Source organism: Anser cygnoides, chromosome Z (genome assembly GCF_040182565.1).
Source record: "Anser cygnoides isolate HZ-2024a breed goose chromosome Z, Taihu_goose_T2T_genome, whole genome shotgun sequence".
In the NCBI taxonomy this organism is placed as follows: domain Eukaryota; kingdom Metazoa; phylum Chordata; class Aves; order Anseriformes; family Anatidae; genus Anser; species Anser cygnoides.
In genome coordinates this window covers 23,203,004-23,223,397 of record NC_089912.1, presented here as the reverse complement: position 1 = coordinate 23,223,397, position 20,394 = coordinate 23,203,004, and the positions used below count along the sequence as shown (strand labels likewise).

The following is a 20,394-nucleotide window of genomic DNA, read 5'->3' as shown; positions in this document are numbered from 1 at the left end:
TGAGAAAAATGTGCTTCTGCTTCTTCTGACAGCTTCAGTGGGAGTTGGATTTGGATCAGATAAAGAATCAGTGTTGCCCTTCACTAATGGAAAATGATTATTTTTTAATAGGAAGAGGTATAATAATGTGACAGGTATTATGAAATACTCCCTTTCTTCCCAAATGTGTTAATGGTCCAGAACTTGGATGGAAAATAACACTGTCCAGTTCCATGTCAGATACTTCAGTAAAATTGTCATTGTGGCTATTGAGGTATGCCAGAACATTATGAAGATGATGCCAAAATGTATTGCATACTGTACATATTTGATGTAATCAGTCATCGTGAGCTATGAACCCAGTGCCATATACTTCCTCTCCCTGCTGCACCCCCATTTCTCTCCCCCAAAACTTATTATCATGCACATTAGAAAATTGCAATCCTGCCAATTTGTTATTGTCACTAAGGGCAAGGCACTTGTGCTCATTCTGCTTAAAGCAGGATTGTTTTCAATCACTTTTAAACTGTTTTCTCACACGTGACTTTAAGTTACAAATAGTAGAAATCAGAACTCAAAGTAGAAGCGTTATTTCCTGCTGCTCCCCTTCTAACACTCCATGCTCAGGTATTGCTCTTTATTCTGCTGTTTATCTCCTTCCCTTGCCTTGAGCTCTGTTGTAGGTGCAGTTCTCCAGATAACTGGAAAACAAACAAACAAACAAACAAAACACCTTGTTTGTTTCCAGTCTTTTTTTTTTTTTTTTTTGTAATGATCAAATACTAAGAAGTTAATATATAATAATTTCCAATGGAGGAAAGCAAGAAGATGCAGAACTGCTCAGGATTTAGGATTCTCAGCCCTGGAAACTAAATTTTGTTCTCTAATCTCTGTCAAACTGCTTATCTTCAAACCAGATTATACTGCATATTGTAGCTAATCATCAAGGGACCAGTCTAAATTCTGCCCACCTGCTTTTGCAGTGTATCAGAAAATATTCCGGGGCTTCTGTAATCTTTTGTGGGTTTTCTTGTTGTTAGTTTGGTAGGTTTTACTGCTGAATTAGATCTCAAGGAATCATGTGCTTATTATTTTCCCGGTAGCTAGCAGGTGTTGTCTGTGTATGATCTGCTGTTATGCCATTAGCTCTGTAAGAACCTCATATTTTGTCACTTGTGATGTAACCTAATGAGATACAAGACTCTTACTTTTCAGTAACAACAATTTATCACTCTTCAGAGGGTGCGCTATTAAAACAAATGTTTTTACTTACACGTGCATAAGGGCCACATTACCACCCTTTACTTGCATCTTTTATTGTAGTTTACCTCAACTAATGATTTGAGACTTGCAGCAGTTGTTAAAAAAGTAATTTATGTGGAGGACCTTACAGGTGTCCCATTTTATAACAATTTCAAAACAATAAAATGTGAATAAAATTTCCAGTGATTGTTTTTCTCTAGGATGGATAAAATCATTAACAGATATGAAGTTTAAACGTAGTAAGTGTTCTCCGTTTGCATACAGGGAATCTGAAACACCGAATTCTGTAGATATGTATGTATATATTCTAATTCTTAGAGTGAGGAGAACAAGTCTGTAGAGGGGATAGAATGGCTTCTGCAAAAACAGTGAACACTGGCAATCTGTTCCTGACTTGGAAGTGTTAGAAGAATGCTGCTTAGTCCTGCCTTATTTTTGCCTTGGATCTACAAACATTTAACCTAGTCGGTTAGGAAGGAAAAATATAACATTTTTTCTGAGTGAAGAATTATTCGGTTCTCCAAGTAGGTGTGACAATTTACGTTGCAAGCATTTTTGGAGAAAGAATGATTTTAGACAGTAGAATGCACTTGGGTTAGGGAGAAATAGAGGCTTCTCCATTGAACTCCTATGTCCCAAACTATACTTCACAGTATGTGCTTCTACCTCAGTTGTGTGGCTTAACTCAACAGAGTGGATAGTGTGAGAAAAGAAACAGTATGAGGAGAAGAGGAACCCCTAACACTCAGAGCAGCCCCTTGGAAAATAACTTTAACTCTTTTTAAAAGTGCAGTCTCCACAAGCTACGAGCAAGAGCTGGAGCTTTGTTTCCAAATGCCAGAACAACTTCTGATGAGCACACGTGTTCTGACAAAAAAAATAAAAAATAAAAAAAATTCATCCTGGTCCTGTGGGAATTTTCACTTTTGTTTGACATCATACGTAAAGTGATTTTAATGTCTGTGAGCTATGCAGTCATACATGCAGTCACACATGCTTTTTTAGGGACAGGACCATCTCTCCTGTGAGGAGAGGCTGAGAGAATTGAGACTCTTCAGCTTGGAGAACAGGAGGCTCAGGGAGGATCTCATCAATGTGTATAAATACCTGAAGGGAGGGTGCAAAGAGGACAGAGCCAGGCTCTTTTCTGTGGTGCCCAGTGCTAGGACAAGAGGCACTGGGCACAAACTTGATCGTAGGAGGCTCCCTCTGAACACGAGAAGCACTGTTTATGAACACTGAGCACTGGCACAGGCTGCCCAGAGAGGCCGTGGAGTCTCCCTCGTTGGAGATCTTCATAAGTCCCCTGGACATGGTCCTGGGCACCTTGTTCTGGGTGAATCTGCTTGGGCAGGGGGCTTGCACCAGATGACTTTTGGACGTCCATTCTGACCTCAGCCATTCTGTGATTCTGTGATAATGTAAAGTAACTAACTCCAGGGCCAAAATTGTTTATTGCTCCATTATGAAAAGGAAAGTGTAGACGCATCTGGGTGAGAGTTCTTGGTCAGTAAAAAGAGAATTCTGTCTTTTTTATAGTGAGTAACAGCCACTGGGAATTTTCCAAATCCTAGTTAGGTGTGAGCCTAGGTGCTATAGTTTCTGCAGCCTTGCAGGGGCTGTCACGATCTGGAAGTTTAATTGCTCTGTCATTCCTTGAGGCTCTTAGAATTACAAGTGCATCCAACTTTCCTCTGAAAATATTGTAGCCTGGTTTAATTTAATGTGTTACTATAGAAAAAGCATTTTATTTACTGCAGTGGATTCATTTCTCATAAACTGAACACTTCATTCCATGCACCTCAGGTTGCCCTGGAACAAAATCACTGAATGGTTTTCATGTTAAGAATAGGGTGAGATAGATAAATACATTGTTTGTGTGACTAACCAAGAAATCAGTTCCCATAGCAACACTAACTACTTTCCAATCCTTAAACTTAGCATCCTACAAGATCCATACAGCTGGACTAAACTATCCTAGCTCAAGATAGGGGCTTCTGTGTGCAGATGAAGTAGAAACGTGAAAATATATGTAGTTCTTTGGGACACATAGTTGTCTGAACTGAGGAAAAGATAGTAGTGAGTATGATAAGCTATGGGAGGGAAGTTACAGTATAGGGATGGTTTCATAGATAACAACATGCACAATGTGATGAGCATTAATCATAACTGTTTCTTTTTTCTCTCCCTATTGTCTTGTAGCATTTCTGTCAGCTTCCACAGTCGCTGCAAGGAATCCACCTGTAAATTTTGACTGCATCTCTTCCTCTGATTTGTTTTGCTGCTTAAGTTTGGTGGCTCAGATGAAGAGAAATCTAGGAACTTGTCTTGCAATTCAAGTGGAAAAGACTTCCTTCCAGAGGGTCCCTCTTTGTGGTTTAACCAAGCAGGCAGCTCAGCACCACACAGCTGTTTGCTCCTTCCCTCCTCCCTGCCCCTGCAGGGGGATGGGGGAGAGAATCATGAGAAAAAAAAAAAAAAAAAAAAAAAGTAAAAACTTGGGGGTTGAGATGAAGACAGTTTAATAGGACAGAAAAGGAAGGGAAATGATGATGATGATGATGATGATGACGATGATGATGATGGTGATGATGATGATAATAATAGCAGGTACAAAGCAAGTGATGCATAATGCAATTGCTCACTACCTGCTGACTGGTGCCCATCCCATCCCCAAGCAGTGATTCTCCTCACCTCAGCCAGCCCACTCAGTTTTATTGTTCAGCATGATGCCACATTGTATGGGACATCCCTTTGGCCAGGCTGGGCCAGCTGTCCTGGCTGTGTCCCCTCCGAGCTCCTTGTGCACCCCCAAGCCTCCTCACTGGCAGGGCAGCAGCAGAAGCTGAAATGTCCTTGGCTCTGTGTGAGCACTGCTCCGCAACAACTACATCATCAGTGTATTATCAGCATTATTCTCATCCTAAATTCAAAACACAGCACCATAACAGCTACAAGGAGGAAAATTAACTCTATCCCAGCTGAAACCAGGACATCCCTTCAGATACCTTAATGTTTGTGGTAGCTGGCTGGAGATGTGCAGGTTTTTTTCACACACACTTCTAGTTCTTACTTACTGAGTGCTTCCCGACACCAAAATCTCTAAACAAATCTAGAGCCAACTTTAAACAAAACTGGTCCCTGTCTCTAACCAAACCAAGTCATAGTCAGCTCAACTTGGACTCTCCTGTTTGCAGGGAAAAAATGAAATGAAATTCAGCAGAATTTTACTAGCTAATGGATATACATATTAACATTATTCTGAATTGACAAAAGATTACTAGAAAGATCTTTTGAATCACTTAAAACATACAAGTAAAGAAGACTGTTTTAGGACCCTCTCATAGTTAAAACCATAATGCCAAAATTAAAATGCCAAAAATAGAGCAGGCTAACCTACTGTGAGACTGGACGCATGTTAAAAACTGCTCAAAAGTCATGCTATTTCCCATTAGTGTTTGATAATTCTCTCATATTTGGGGCTTTCAAAATAAGCTCTAAGGACAGCATAACTTAGAATTTTTGTTGTTGATTAGCTAGTGAATTTTGTTGCTATTCTGTCTGTAATAACTTCACACAGACATTTTTGAGATTTTTGTAGGTACATTTACTTCAGCTGATCTAGTTTTGACTGTTACTAAAACACAAACTGATTCTGAAGGTTTCATTTTACTTCTTCAATTGTATGGCCAGTCCAGTTTTTTTCCACTAGCTATTTGAAATACAATTTATTTCACTCATCAGTAAGAACAATGTGTGTTTTTTTTCATGACCTTTCTATGATGAAATGTTAGCACATCTCAATTTCCAAGTGCACAGCTGTTACACAAACTCAGCATTCAGTGGCCACTGTATAAACTTGATGTGCCCACAATATGGAGATGTGCTGTCAGAACGTGACAGCAGTCAGGTTCCTTCACTTCCCACTTCACATCAAGCTCGAAGACCTTCCTGAAAACACTTAAACAGGTAGTTGCAGCTCTAGAACAATATAAAGAATTCCTGATAAGGAATACCTTATCAGGGGGCTGTGTGTTAAGTGAGGCCACTCTACCACTCTGCAATATGTATACCCAGTAATATCACTTATATCACTCTTTTTTTTTTTTTTTTGTCATGTTCTATTAGGATTTTATTCATGACCAGTTCAGTTGTATCTGATACTTTAAGTTCCGTGGTTCCTAAAATGTCATCATTGCTATCAAATTCAGATTTGAGGTTTGGTTTCCTTGTATACAATGTATTCTCCATAAACCTCCATTCTCCATAAAATGTTGTCCATGCTGGTGCTCTGTAGGAACTGAAGTTTGCAGATTGTTCTGCTGTGATATCTGAACAACAGCACCATGAGTAAGGGGGTAAACCTCTTTGTCTGAGTTCTCTGCTACACTGGAGGCAAGCAGTGTCTGAGAGGTGGGTTTGGCTCCTTGACTCTCACTTTTTGTAGTGCTGTCTCAAGGCAGTAGCTTGTTTATACTGGCACTAGCGTAAATTAAAACAAGCTAGGACACTACAAGCAGTGAGGCTCAATACCATTTGTCCCTAGCAAATATTAAACAACTTTCTCTTCTGAAGGGGAAATGTAATAAGTACAGAAGGTGGCTGTATGGCTTACTAACTTTAGACTGACAAGAACTGCTGTTCCATTTTCAATTAATTTTCAAGGCCAGACCTTTGGCTAGCTCAGATTTGCTGTTTCATGTTCATAGTGGAATTGATTTTATACAACTCTAATGTAGCATTAGTTAAGGATTTATTATATACTTTTATGGTAAATAACAAGATTAGATTGTGTGATTTTTAACAACACTTAAACAGTATTTAAGTAGCAGTCAATTAACACAATAATCTAAAAGAATTTGCTACAGTAGAAACAGTGACTTAGTTAAAGATTCAAGAACGGCAAGGTTCACCCAAGACTTACTGCAGGGTCCTGGGGGGTTTCTAAACTAAGTTGTGTGCTTCCAAATTCCCCTTTAGAGTGACTTACCTTACTTCACCGTCAGCATTTGTCTGTAGTTGAGCTTGTTCCTCAGGAGTCATCCCTGAGATGCGCTTCTCCTCTCATGTGCCCTGAGAGGCATCCCAGCTCCTGCAGAGACTGAGGGTGCAGCCCGCTACTGTCCCTGGAGAGCTCCAAGAGTTCTTGCTTGGGATCACTATTTATAAGATCATGAGATAATCGACTTTTAGTCAGTGATTTTCCAGGATTTGGGCCTTTTTCACTTTGTGGCTCAGGTTGTGCAATCCCCCTCCCCTTAGCACTTAATTGTGCCCTTGTCAATTAGCTGTGCCACAGGGGCCTTGGATACAGTCACGGGAGAGGCCTGATCGTCCCATGCCTGTATCGTAAAAATAGCAAGGGAGGCAGTGTCAGGCTTCACCACACTGTGTAGATAACAGAGGAACAATGCTGTGACGGATTTTCCTTGGATCATAAACAACAAAAGGATGATGCTGTGCCATATTTATTAGATAAAGTGGCTGACTCCTAGTCAAACTCAGATTCCTTATCATGTTGTTCTTGGACTCTGATGTGATTTATCATTTTCCCATGAAAGATTTCATGGCATTGAGCATCTGCCTGGCGCTCTGTTATGAATGAGCTGTCCAGTTCAAGGAATGATCACGTTGAGGACTACTGTGGCTCATAAGCCTGAGCAAGACTTACGCCAAGCGCAGGAATAGAGTGTACCCGCCACACTCCACCCTGTGACTGCAGTCAATTTGCTTTGTCCTCACAGAGCCGTAGCAGGGTTACCTCTTGCCTCAGTTGGATGAATGTATTGGCAAATGGTTTATGCCTGTATGTGTGCTACTTTGGGAATCATTAGCATGAACTGAAGTACAACGCTTATTCCTTTGTTTTCACATGCCCAGTTGTATAAGCTGAAAATTTAAACTATTTTGTACATGTGAGGGAGATTTTTCAGAAGCACAGCTTGTTTAGCCACCCTCCAAACCCTGATGTATAAAGCAACGGTTAACAGTAAACATCAAATGATAAGAGTTAATAAAATCACCATAGGGTGTAGTGTCAGGTTCAGTACTCCAGTTGCTGTAGGAGACCATCCAAGCACCACTGATGTTCTCTGTCCTTTTTGACTCTCTCCAACACTTGATGTATTTCTTCAATATCATGATGGTCTGTGATAAGAGTCTTTTGTCCTGCTCTCTGTGCCCTGCTGTAGGAGGTTCACCAGATCAGGATGGTGGAGGAGTTGCTTGACTAGGGTAAAATTCATTCCAACAGGTGTTGGTTGCAGTTCACGATATAGCATGTAATCAAAAAACAAATCTTCACGAGTGATTAGGGGTACAGAGAAATTAAAGAAAGTTCAGTGAAGAATTGAGTTTGTGTGTCAGAAAAATTTGGTCCATTAGGTCACATCGATTGTTAATACAGCTCCTTTCAGCATTAGTGTTCATCTAAGCTTTGGATGGGTTAGCAAGATAAAAGGAGCCCCACAGCCTCATGTCCATGTACTTCACTACAGTCTGTGGAAGGAAGGAGACAGCTCATGAAAGAAAAAGGGAAAGAAAACTGATTAGTCCACAGTATATTTCAAGAGTATGCTATGCGAAAATGCAGTGCTTTAAAAAGTTAGTTTGCTAGGATCATTTGCTACTGTCTCTTTGCCAGAACTTAAACCAATGTGTGGAAAGGATCTTTCCAGTTTTCACCATTACCACGCTGTTATTTTGATATCGATTTTGATAGATTGGTAAATGATTTATAGGTCTACAAGCTTAATTTTGACTCCACATGAAATAGTAACAACAACAACAAAACAGCAAAAATCCCTCCTCAATTTATTTTGCTTGGATTCTGTAGATGCTAGCAGTCTTTAACATTTTACATATTTTGAACATTTTGCTCTGAAATTATTGTGGGGACATTTCCCTGTGTGGGAAACATCAACATTATGTCTCTGACTTGAGGTAGACAGTGACTTGGAAATGTCCATTTCCTGTAAAATAGGTTGGTTTCCTGCTAGCCTTGCTAAAAGTGTAGGTTACATGAAATGCAATAGCAACTAAATATAAGTAAATATAAGTAAATATAACAGCAACTAAAGTTTTGCACCTGAGTCTTGGCATGCTGCTATATATGGTTTCCCGCTTTTTTAGTGGAAGTATGTCTAGGTAATTTCATATGAGTCTTGTTCAAATAAAACAAAAACATTTTTCTTGTGCTTTTTGATGTCTCTAGAGACACTGAAATTAACACTTTAATCGTACTGTTGGTAGAGAGAGGCACTTGAATTTTGTTTTGCAGGCCATATTATTATCTTTCCCCTTCCTTCCCCATACTTCAAACTTGTTCAAATTAGGTGCAGTTACTTGTCAGACCAGGTTTTGAACAAGGGTATGTATGATATGTAAACAAATCCTTGCTGATAAGGTTCAGCAAATACATAGTCGCTAAACAATTTCTTTTTCTATAGCCCCTAAAAATACAAACCTATCCCTTGATTTTTTTTTCATGCACCCATTTCTTTTTCTATGTTTCATTTGGTCATTGCTGCTGCTCTCTCCATTTTGCAGCATGCACGCAGTCTATTTTAGAAACTTGCAGCAGGCCATGCTTAGACTGTCTAGTGACCATGACACTGTGTGATCGTGTTTTACATTGAAATGTAAAGTGATGGGAAAGTATCATCTGACTTTCCAACAATGAAGATAACACTGCTTTATAGGCACTGTGATGGAAGCTTAACCTGGCTCAGACTCTGAGATGGATCTACTTAGATCTTCTTCTCAGAGTGAACTACCCATGGAGGACCAAAAGACTTCTAAACTCAGAAACTCTCACTTTTTTTTGAAAAAGCTGGAACGGTAGCTCTTTTGAAATAAACAAAACATAAGAAAAGAAGTTAGGACTGTGGTTAAAAGAGGCTGTGTAAGACTTGCTGCCTGCCGTTCTCTTGGCAGCCAAACACTGTTGCTGGAACATCTCCCCTTGAGATGGTGCTTCTGCTTCAGAAGGGCCAACCTCCTTCTCTTTTCCTCCTTGCAGGGAGCAGGGAGCTCTGCCTGCCTCAGGCTTCTTAAAACAACACACAGATCCAAGGCAAGAGCACAACTGATACCTTCTGTCATGGGCAAGGTGACAACACAGTGTTTTTTTCTTGGGTGTTCCTTCTGATTTTGGGGTACACTGGTCCTGTGGGTGGAAATGATCCTTAACAACAGTAGTAAAAGATCAAGCACAAAGCTCTAATGCAGCAAAGCTGCAACCGTTGATTATTTTTATATGGAATTTCTTTCATAAGATATGAAAATACATTAGCATTTTAATTTTTACTTTGGTGGTTGACTGATGCATGCAAATAATTAATTAAAACATTCTACTGACTGAAATGATAATTAAAAAAAAAAGGAAAAAAAAAAGGAAGAGAGGCATTATAATCCAGAAGCAAGAGTGCCTCCTGCTCTTTAGAAAGAGGAAGTATTTTCAAGGCAGCTAAAATGTCACTCAGGGTTTAGAAAATACATGAAGAAAAGTTTTGGCAGAGAAATTTCACTTCCTGCTTCTAACTACTCAAATGAGACATCAGTGTACAGAAAACCCCAACTGTGAACAAAGTTAATGCTTTGCAGCTATGCAAATTTTAAACATGCATAGAAGGATAATAATATGATAAGTAGTTACCATGCATTGTAATATTGCCAGTGACTGTTGGATCAAAGACAATGTAAAAATTTGATGATGTGTATCACATTGTGATAATGAATCTATTAATTAGCACACACTTTTGTGTGCCAACATGTTCGTAGATTATGCAGCTCCCAGAAGAATCGCAAGAGGCCTGGAACATTGGTATAATAAAATTCAGGGTTTGGTTTTGAATTACTGAGTAAGTGGTTGCCCAGAGTGTTAATCTGCATTAGTAAAGTTCTAAAACAGCTGTCACCTAGGCAATGCCCTAGCAAACTAGATTTGCAAGGCAAGAATGTCTAGTGGATTGCGAGGAGCTTTATTCTTTTCTTCCTCACATGAACAATGTGTCTCTGGAGTGACTGCATCTTTGAGAAGCTGTAATGCAAACAAACTAGAAATCTTTGAGCCTCACACTGACAAACTGAGACAGATTTTGGCAGGTCATTTAATAAAATGTTTCTACATTTTTATTGCTTCTCCACTCCTGGATGGGGAAGATACGTGTAACAAGATTGCTGCTACCAGGTTGTCCTCTTTGAGGATTTGTAGTTTTTAGTCAGTTGAAGATATAAAAGGGCAGCTGTGCCATTAGCATCACTCCATTCTGTTGATTTAGTGTTAAATTGCATTCCTCTTTTGTAAATGGAGGGATGCACTGATAAGATTGTGTTCTAGTTAATTTTTTGAGGCAGTCTGTCCCCTGACATCTATAATTTCAGTCTTGCCTGGCATCTGCACGCTGAAGGCTGATTTCAGATCTCTGAATTTAGTTTTCATTAGTTTTTTAAATGTTTTTCTTAACAAGTGAGGGTGAAGATCAAGAAGTAACTGGAGAATTTTCTGTATCTCGCATTGCAACGAATATCAGAGAGGATGAAAGCCTGAGATTTGAAAGTTTACTAGCAGTGGACACTGGTATTCACTCAGCCAAAGTATGGATCATTCTTGCAAATTAGGATCAGGAATTGTTCTCAGCACTGTTATGCAATTTCTCATGGGGGTGGTGGTTGGGAGTTTTGCTGGAGATAGTTTGGAACTGATTTAAAAGAGATTGCAGTGAGAGAGGAGAACAATGTTGGGCTTTTTTCTTTTTCATCAGATAGATTACCTACACCATATTTAAATTGTGTCTTGTAGCTGTTTTTCTGTAGCAATAACAGAGAAAAAAGGATGCACATACAGCTTTGTTTTCTATGGATATCAGTCCAACTCTATTACCAGAACTAACTATATTTGAAATAAAATAAAAACCATTTGCTGCTCTAAATTAGAAACAGAAAAACAATATCTTTTGTTATGCTGATACACTGATGTACTTGGCTCAAGGGGTTATTGCCATTGACATGCTGCAGACAAAAGATGACACATGCCATTGTGCTGCAAAGCATATTGTACTCCAGTGGGCATGCTAATACAATGTTGCTCACGTTTGCATCATATGGCATTGGCGTAACACCAGACTCCCAAAATATTGAGTAAGGAGAACTCTGTACGTGCCAATAGATGAAACTTTCAAATTGTGTCATTGCTGCAGAACTGCTGGTGAAAAAAATCATGGCTGGAAGTTTTTAAAAGAAATCTTTATGAAAAGCCATACACTTTATGGGTTTGGAACAGGGATCTGCCTTCTGGTAATGAGCCATGGAGACAAACAAGGTAGGTCAGGAGACACAGGCTTTTGGTGGTGGTGCTGGAGAGGTCAGTGAGAGACAGCAAGCAGTATTGACTGTGGTAAGAATGGCATGCATTCTGTAGATGAGGTCTGTGGCAGGAAATTAATGATCTAAGCTGGTGAGCCATTACATACATTGTGCCAAGAATATGTTGTGGGGTTTTCTAAAGCTAGCTGAGAGAGCAGGAGCTGGATGTTCAGCTCTTGTAGACAGGGAATATCGCTAGAAAGGACCTTTTAACTGTTTCTAGTTCATTCCCAATCTCAGAACTGCCTGAAAAATTTCCTAGCAAAAATGTTGTTTTTTGTTGTTGTTGTTTCCTTTTTTTTTTTGAGATGTTATCTTTCCTATTCACTCCCTTACTTAACCAACCGCAGGATCAAAAATGCCTAAACTATATTAATTTCAGAATTATTTCTTCTCTTCTTTCATCCATGAGACACAAGGGAAATTTTAATTTTCTCATTGCAGTGTAGTCCCTAGGCTAATTAAGTATCCCTGTAATTTCTGCCTCCCCCATTCACCCTGACCCTTTTGTTTCCAGGTGTTGTTACTCCTCTCTGAAAACTTTCCACTAATGCTAGTTTCTAAACAATGATGCTACCAGCAGAATATTCCCATTAGTAAGGCTTTTACTCATGTAGGTTCCTTAGTGACTCTTAATACTCCTATTGTTACCTCATACGAAGCCTTATTGCAAAAGTATGAGTTGGTAAAGCCTCTTTGGTCTCAGTCACTCCATCCCCAGCTCCCTTCCTGCAAAGCTGCTGCACAGAGGTACTTCAGGTTGAATTTGTGTCGTTGATTACTGCCACAGAAACATAATTTTGTGCACAGATTATTTCCTTGATGTGTCAAGATCATTTTAAATGCTTTCTATCTGCCAAAGTGCAGGCAATCTCTTCCACTTCACCTGTACAGAAGCTTATTAAGTGCACTGTCTACTCAAGGATTCTTATCATTAATGTGAAAACCCATTTGATATATTTTTGCAGTTTGATGGCGAGTCATTAAGAACTACTCAGAATATTGTTCTTCTAACAACTTTTGTATTTGTTTCATGGTACCCCGCACTGAACCTGTATTTCTGTGGTACACTTATAGATAGGTCATGAGGGACAGTCACCGTTCCTAAAGTAAGAGATAATGCATCTGCTGACTTTTGTCAATCTGCAAAGCTTGATGAGACTTTTTTAGCCTTTGAGGAGATCATCTTGGAGGCCAATGTATTTTCCTTCACTTGGGGTTTTTAGGTAATGCTAATTGGTGTCAAGAATGCTGGAAGGGAATTGGCAGAGGGAAGTGATGGGATGATACCTTGAGGTCTATTTCATCCCTGTTTTCTGTGATAGAAACCCAGTGCTGCCTAGATTGCTGTCTGGCACTCTGCTAGCCTTACATAAGCCTGATGAATCCAGCCAACAGAGATTTATCACATAAAATTCAATTATTTGTGCTCCAGGAAAGAGCTGCAACAAAAAGATATATTGGGTTATTAGTGAAAAACATCTTTAGGGAAATGGAAAGAGGTTATTCAGGAATACATCTCATCCTTAAGTAGGGATTGATTCCATAGTAAAATTTTAGTTAAGTCTCCACTCCATCTTCTTATTAGTTGTATATTTTATGCTTCAGAAAGGTAAGTAACTTGTCAGTTTGCACTAGAATCCCTTAGCTCCCTTCTGCTCTGCTGTCATTTTTTTTCTACTTGCAAATCCACCAACAAATTTCCAGTGCCTTGACACTGAAGTCTTGAACCCAATACAGATTAAAGTGGACCCTATGGAGTTACAGGAGTCACTTGCACATCCTTGGTTCAGGCCTGGGTATATGGCCACCTCTCTCGTTGCAGAGTTGAGATGTGGCATACTTCTGGGTGTCTTTTCAGAAGGAACAATGGGCTGAAAGAGTGAGCTGGAAGCTATCTTTTAAAGACCAGTGTGCTGAGAGGTGCTGAAAACAGATGTAATAGGTGTTTCTGCTCATGGGTGTCAGGATGAAGAAAAACACTGGGAAAAGCGTATAGAAGGGATAAACATATTTCTTCTGTTTCACCTGCATATAATAACTTTTGGTTGATGTCAGAGTTGCCTCCAGCCTAAGCTAGGGTTCATACCCACCCCTCACCTATGGTGATTACTGTCCTGACAGAAGAAGAGCATAGTACTCCTTAACACTCATGGTTTAGAAGTTTCACTTTTGTCCCTACCAAAATTTAGCTTTTCATCAAGTAGTAGTTATAAAACAATGCCTTTTTAAAAACTTCCTCAATGACTTTTAGAATAATTGTTATTTAAAACTTAATAGTATGGGTAATAACGCCTAATACCTTATGGCCATGTTTCCCATTGCACAAGCACATATACCAAAAATACATGACAGTTATTTTACTATTTCTGTGAGGCTTATACAGCAAGACTGGACTCCACAGAAGGTGGACAGAAGCAAAAATCAGTGTCCTGGGTGTGATATTTCTGGAATCTGAGTACTCTTTTATCGGTGTACTTGCCAATCCTGTATTCTTCTTCTTTCAGTGAGAAACATAAATTGTATCTCTCTTAAGGGGAAAATGGCAACTCCTCTGTTTCAGTAAATGTGAATTGTAGAATTTGTTATGCTATTTCTTGTTGTAATCAACAAACAAAACCATCTTTAGTATGAGAGGGTGGATGTTCTCGAACAGTCTTAAGAAAATAGCCTTTGTGTGTGTGTGTCCAATGTTTCTTTGTTGTCCAAATGTTATGTTAAGTTTGTAGAACTTCCTCAGTAGCTTTGACCTTGCCTAAGGAAAGGCATTCTGGATTCCAGCTAGAATATTAAAATAGTCTCACATGTAATTTGTAACACAATTTGTAATCTTTCATCCCTTATTCTGTAGATGTGAACATGCATACTGAAAACACTAGGGTTACAGATGTGAACATTCAGACAAATACTGGTGATTAACGCCACAAATACTGGCATTTAAGGAATGCTTTGTGGATAAACCTATATTGAATTTTTATGAAAAGCTGCATATTTCTGCCCTTTTCTCCTTTCTCACACTATTCCCAAATACAGAAATTTATCAAATTCATCTTGTACCTGAATGAAAATGTTTCATTTATCATGTAAGGAATCACAAGACCTCATTATTAATGTTTCAGTAAATATAACAGGGTTTTCACCGTTTTGATGCAGACAGTGTTACTGTGGACCTATGCTTGACTGCTGCGAAGGTGTCAGGGCAGTTCACCCCAAGAGTGAGTTATGCCTTTCTTGCTGATATTGCTGGTCTAGGCTGCTGAGCGGTGACTTCAACCTATGCCACAAGGATGCAACTTGCAAGAACCCCATTAGGGTTAGTCCTTGGCCTGAGTCTTTTTCCATCTATGGCCTTAGTCAAGTCACAATATGATAAGAATTGCTTAAATACAGAGCTTCTGCTTACTGAAATATTTCTGCTTTGTTTCATGCCTGAACACACATATGTGAGGCACAGTCTGTTTTCCAGTCCTTCTCAGTTTAAGTAATATCATGTATCTCTTAGAAGAGCATTACAGGATCGCATATGACTTTTGTTCATTGAGCTAGAGGGGTCTTAATTAGCCCAACCATTTGTGTAAAGGCTACATTCTGCTCTGAGTTACCAACTCTGGAATGATTGCATTGTTTGAATGAAACACTTTTAGCAATGAAAAAAACCTGTCCCAAGTTTCTATTCATTTCTAAAATATTTGGCAGCCTTTACAAAAATCTTAAAACTGAATAACCATCTTTAGCAATCTTGTGTTTAGAACCTTTTTTTTTTTTTTTTTTTCAGCAGTATTAAATGAAGTAATTTCACAGAAGATGCAGAAATGTTTGTGAATAAATGCGTTGTGGTAGCCTCTTTAGCTTGCAGCTAATTTGTCAATGCAAAAAAAAAAAAAAAAAAAGCTCAATGAATACTTCAGATCCATTACAAAAAATTAATCCAAGTCTGAGAATGTCAGAAGAAATTCAGGTGTTGAATCCCTCTCAAGTCTAGTGCAAACCAGAACTAACTATGTTGTTTCAAAGGGATAGGGGAGAAAGGTAAATGTACGTGAAGAGACATGAATATTCAGTCTGTCCCAATATTAAATGCAAACTCCAGTCCACTTTTATGTTCATGTGGCAGGGGATATGACTATCTCCCAGAACTCTACGGTGGCAAGTGTGTAGTGGGTTGTTCTGTCTGGATCAGGGCTTCCAATATGCTGTATTATGTGTATGTATTAGGTATAACAGTTGTGGATTTTTTCAACTTTTTAAGAAAAAGAATCAATCTTAATATCTACATGTTCTACCAGACACTGCTCTAGTGTTCACATGCTTCAGAAATTTCTCAGACTATTATTAAAGGGCAGCTAATATGTAATGAATTGAATCTTCCTACTAGTATGTCTACAATAATGTCATCAAATGAGTCTGTTGATTATCCTAATACCTCCATTACATGTTAATACTTATGTATATGACGATTTCACTAACATCCTCTGTGCCTGCACTTAATGCTTTATATGGCTGAATATGAGGTGACAGTGTAATGCTTTATATGGCTGAATATGAGGTGACAGACTGTAAGAGTGATAAATAATGAAAGTATGAAACCCATGCTATTTAAGAGCAGGAGCCACAGATGTCTTGACTGCTGAGAAAACAGAACATTGCCTCTTAGAACTCATCTTAATTGTAAAAAATGTGCAGGTACCTCATGGGTATTCTGAAAGCTTGGCATGATGTAAAACTGCTTGCAGAAGGGAGCCTGCTATGCAGAGAGGCTGTTGACTTCTCATCAGGGACAGCCCGATTGTGTTGAATGGGAAAGGAATGACAATTGTTGAGCACTGTGTTTGTCTATTTGGAAATATTTATTCTTTTCACTATGTTATCAAATTAAATTCCAAACCATTTTAGTTTCCTTTTTAGTTTTGAAGGATGTCAAAAACCAACTCGGGGCAAAAGTGCTCCATTTTCATCCCTTCAGAATGGCTTAGAGGAATGATAGACCTCAATTACAGATCACATCTTCAAATATTTATCTGGTTTAGTGACTACAGCTTGGATGATACTGAGTTTAATCTATTTACAATTGATTGTATTTTTAGAGGAAAACATTTGGGGTCAAATCCAGCCTTAGTCATGAAAGGTACAGAACTCAATAGCTTAAATCAATGAGAACTATGAATACTTATTATATCAAGAGGTAATGAATTATGCTTTCAAGTGTGTAGCCCTTCTTAAGGCTTAGCTCACAATGTGATTAATCATGTAAGTATGACAGGTAGGATTTCAACCATAACAGCCTGGCTAGCATGTCTAAGTATATACAAATAGTGGTGAGAAATGAAAGAGGAAAGTTTCAGGCTGCAAAGTGGCTTCTTGACCTTTACTAATGTAGGTATTCTAGTGAGTTTACTGTAATGGGAAAGAGGGATTGGACTACCTGGATACCAGTGTAGCCAAGCTCTGCTTTCCGAAGTGCTAAGACTGTATATTGCACTAGAAACAAGTATCCCAAGTCTTGAGACATGAGCAATGTAACTGCACCACTTTCATGGCTTGCAGACTCACCATGCTACTGGAAGGCAGGACAGGAGCTGGCCCCCATACAGAAAGATGCCTGTAGATGCTAAGGGAAAATGGAAATTACAACAGTCTTAAAACATGATGTAAAAACACTTCAGTTTTCATTAACCTATTGGAAACGTGGCTGGGAAGCAAGAAGTATTTCAATGTGAATACCAGCTGAAGGCTCATGGCCAAGGCACACACAACACACATCTTGGTTGTTCCGGCTGTGTGCTGGGGCAAGAATTTGACTGGTAGCAGACAGAAGTGCTCAGAAATCATGAGGTAAGGAAGCACAGGGGGGCATAAAGCAGAAATGACATCTGTAGTTCTGAATAAATGGGATTTCTTTTTGAGCTTGTCTGGGGCATGGCAGGAAATTGAGTAGATATAAACAGAAAGATACAAGTTTTCCCCTCATCAAAGATACATAAAGTAGAACAGAGGAGAAATTTTACTTCATCAGTATCTGTTCTAATGACTAGCAAAAATTCTTTTGCTAAATTTCTTCACTGACATGCAAGTCCCTGCAGTTACAACTGCCATGCTAACGTGCAGCACTTGTAATTCCATGTACTGCAAATGCCTGTACCTCTGCCCTTAGTTATGCTGCTTTATTAGCCTGTGTCACCCTTGTTATTTGCAAAGAACTGCACAAGATGCTCCAGGTTTTTACATACTTCTGTCTGTTCATAAAACTTTACTGAGTAAACAGTTTCTTCGTATGTGCCTGTGGTAGCGATGCCCTTGTTACTACACAATAGAAGTCATGAAAATTGTAGAGAAAAAGAAATGGGAGACATGTTTGATCAGTTTCACTGTGAGGACAAAGTTTGATTCTTGTATCAACAGGAAAGAAGACAGTGGTGATATATTCCACAGCTGATAATATAGAATCACAGAATCATAGAATCATTAAGGTTGGAAGAGACCTTCAAGATCATCTGGTCCAACCATCACCCTACTACCAATGTCACCCACTAAACCATGTCCCTAAGCACCACATCCAGCCTTTCCTTGAACACCCCCAGGGACGGTGACTCCACCACCTCCCTGGGCAACCCATCCCAATGCCTGACTGCTCTTTCTAAGAAGAAATGTCTCCTCATTTCCAACCTAAATCTCCCCTGGCACAACTTGAGGCCATTCCCTCTAGATCTATCACTGGTTATCTGTGAGAAGAGGCTGACCCCCAGCCTTCCTTTCAGGTAGTTGCAGAGAGCAATAAGGTCTCCCCTGAGCCTTCTCTTCTCCAGACTAAACAACCCCAGTTCCCTCAGCTGCTCCTCACAGGACTTGTGTTCCAGGCCCTTCACCAGTTTTGTTTCCCTTCTCTGGACTCGCTCGAGAACCTCGATGTCCTTCTTGTAGTGAGAGGCCCAAAGCTGAACACAGCACTCGAGGTGTGGCCTCACCAGAGCTGAGTACAGGGGGACGATCACCTCCCTGCTCCTGCTGGCTACACTGTTCCTGATACAAGCCAGGATGCCATTGGCCTTCCTGGCCACCTGGACACACTGCTGGTTCATGTTCAGGTGAGCATCGATCAGCACCCTCAGATCCTTCTCCTCTATTACACGTATAGTCAGTAATTAATAATATGTATGTTCAAGCTAATAATTTTCATTTACTTTGAATGCATTTGCTGTAATTGCTTTAAAAAAAAAAAAAGAAAAAAAGAAAAAGAGGAATTCTTAAGTTCATTCTGGTCCAGTGACTCTTGCTTTCTGTGTAAATGGTGGCCTGGCCTCAGGGTGAAAGCCTGAGGATGCCATCTGTCCTCAGGTCTCGCGTAGCCTACAGTAGGGTGACTGGGGCTTTCCTTCAGAATTACCTTAAACAGTGGAGGCACTGAATCCAAGTCCTGGAAAAAATGTTTTAAATTGCATTTTTATGTCTATTCTTGTTAGCTCTTTTTATCAAAAGAAGAGAAGCTCTTTCCTCCTCTGAAAGGCAATTCCAGATCATGAATGACAACTGAAGAGTATCTTGATTAAGACAAAAGCCTCGGAGAGCAGTGAGACTTAGGTCATTTTTACACTAATGGGGTCGGAGAGAATTGGGCTTCCTTCTGCTGCTCACTATGAGACCATAAGCGCATGGAACAAAGGTGTGGGACAAACTCAGCTGGACAAGTAATTTGTGCTTTCTAGTTCAAAGTAGTGTGCTCTGAACAATTTGGCTTATTCAATTTGTATCTATTTCCTTAGCAGACCTACAAATCTCAGAAAGAAAAAAAAAAAGTAGTTAGAAGGATGAATATAGTCAAATGCAATTACTTAAAATTTGACTCTGGGGGTTTTAGCAAAGACAGAACCATTGTAGCTTGAGTTCAATAAACTTATAAACTTATTTTTACAAAACCCTAAAGCTTTGCTGATGAATCATAAATAAGAGACCTCACATGAACCATGGATATTTTGTCTTTTATTTCTTTTTAGGGACCATTCACATGGGAGATGTAGGCAGATTCTGTATCTGTGGAGCAATGCAGGAATGTCAAGAGATGGCAACACAAGAGAGATGAGGACTGCAGCTGTGATTTGCTGCTGTATAGATACCTAAATACATGAGATGTGAGGGCTTTCTATACATGCTCTTCTCCTTGTCCACTTGTAAGCAACTTGCAGAAGATGATAAGTATTTACAAGGACAAACTTTCTTCTGGGAGCTCTTGTGGGGCCTGCTCTGAGCAGAGGCCTCAGTGTGTCTTCCTCTACTGACTGCATGCAGAATCTCTTCTTTCCAGACCAAGTGTCCTTTGTGACTGTCCCGTTCTCCCCGAGAGCAGTTATAACATTGCATCATTCAAAAAAGAACTGAGGTGCATAAAATGAGAGCAGCAGGCACCTCTAAACACTCCCTAGGAATCAGTGTTGCTCAGCCTCTGTCTAATCTTTGTGGGACCTAATTCACAATCATGTTAGCTTTTGTCTCTAAGAGTTTCCTATACCTGGAAGCAGTGCTTTATCATTGCTGAACCATTAACACATAATCTCACTTGGATACGGAAGCTAGATGTCCTTCAGTCTCCTTGAGGCAGTGGTCCACTGGCTTTCCTCCAGCACATACTATGCAAAATCTAGAGGACTGTGGTTTTCATGAAATGTAACCGCAGACATTGCTTCCTTCAAAACACAGCTACAAGCAGAGATGGAGGAGATGCTTCTGGACTGATACAGGACAAATATCAGAGTCCTGAGCATCCGGAGTGCCCTCCTCACTGAATGCTGAGCCAGT

General features: G+C 39.6%; 1 protein-coding gene and 1 long non-coding RNA gene across 6 annotated transcripts in view; one reads left to right on the top strand and one right to left on the bottom strand.

Moving 5' to 3' along the window:
- The window catches only part of KCNN2 (potassium calcium-activated channel subfamily N member 2), a 144,028-nt gene that overhangs the window by 28,847 nt on the left and 94,787 nt on the right, over positions 1-20,394 (top strand). The window lies entirely within an intron of this gene.
- The window catches only part of LOC106046538 (uncharacterized), a 40,245-nt gene that overhangs the window by 4,257 nt on the left and 15,594 nt on the right, over positions 1-20,394 (bottom strand). Inside the window, exons 1-3 of one of the 3 annotated variants that reach the window (XR_007158783.2) lie at positions 17,158-18,300; positions 7,266-7,740; positions 6,233-6,401 (exon numbers count right to left, since the gene is read on the bottom strand). This is a non-coding gene — a long non-coding RNA (uncharacterized lncRNA). Of the gene's footprint in view, positions 1-6,232; positions 6,402-7,265; positions 8,662-17,157; positions 18,301-20,394 lie in introns of those variants that run through there. The other 2 variants (XR_001213274.3, XR_001213273.3) reach the window with 2 other exon arrangements.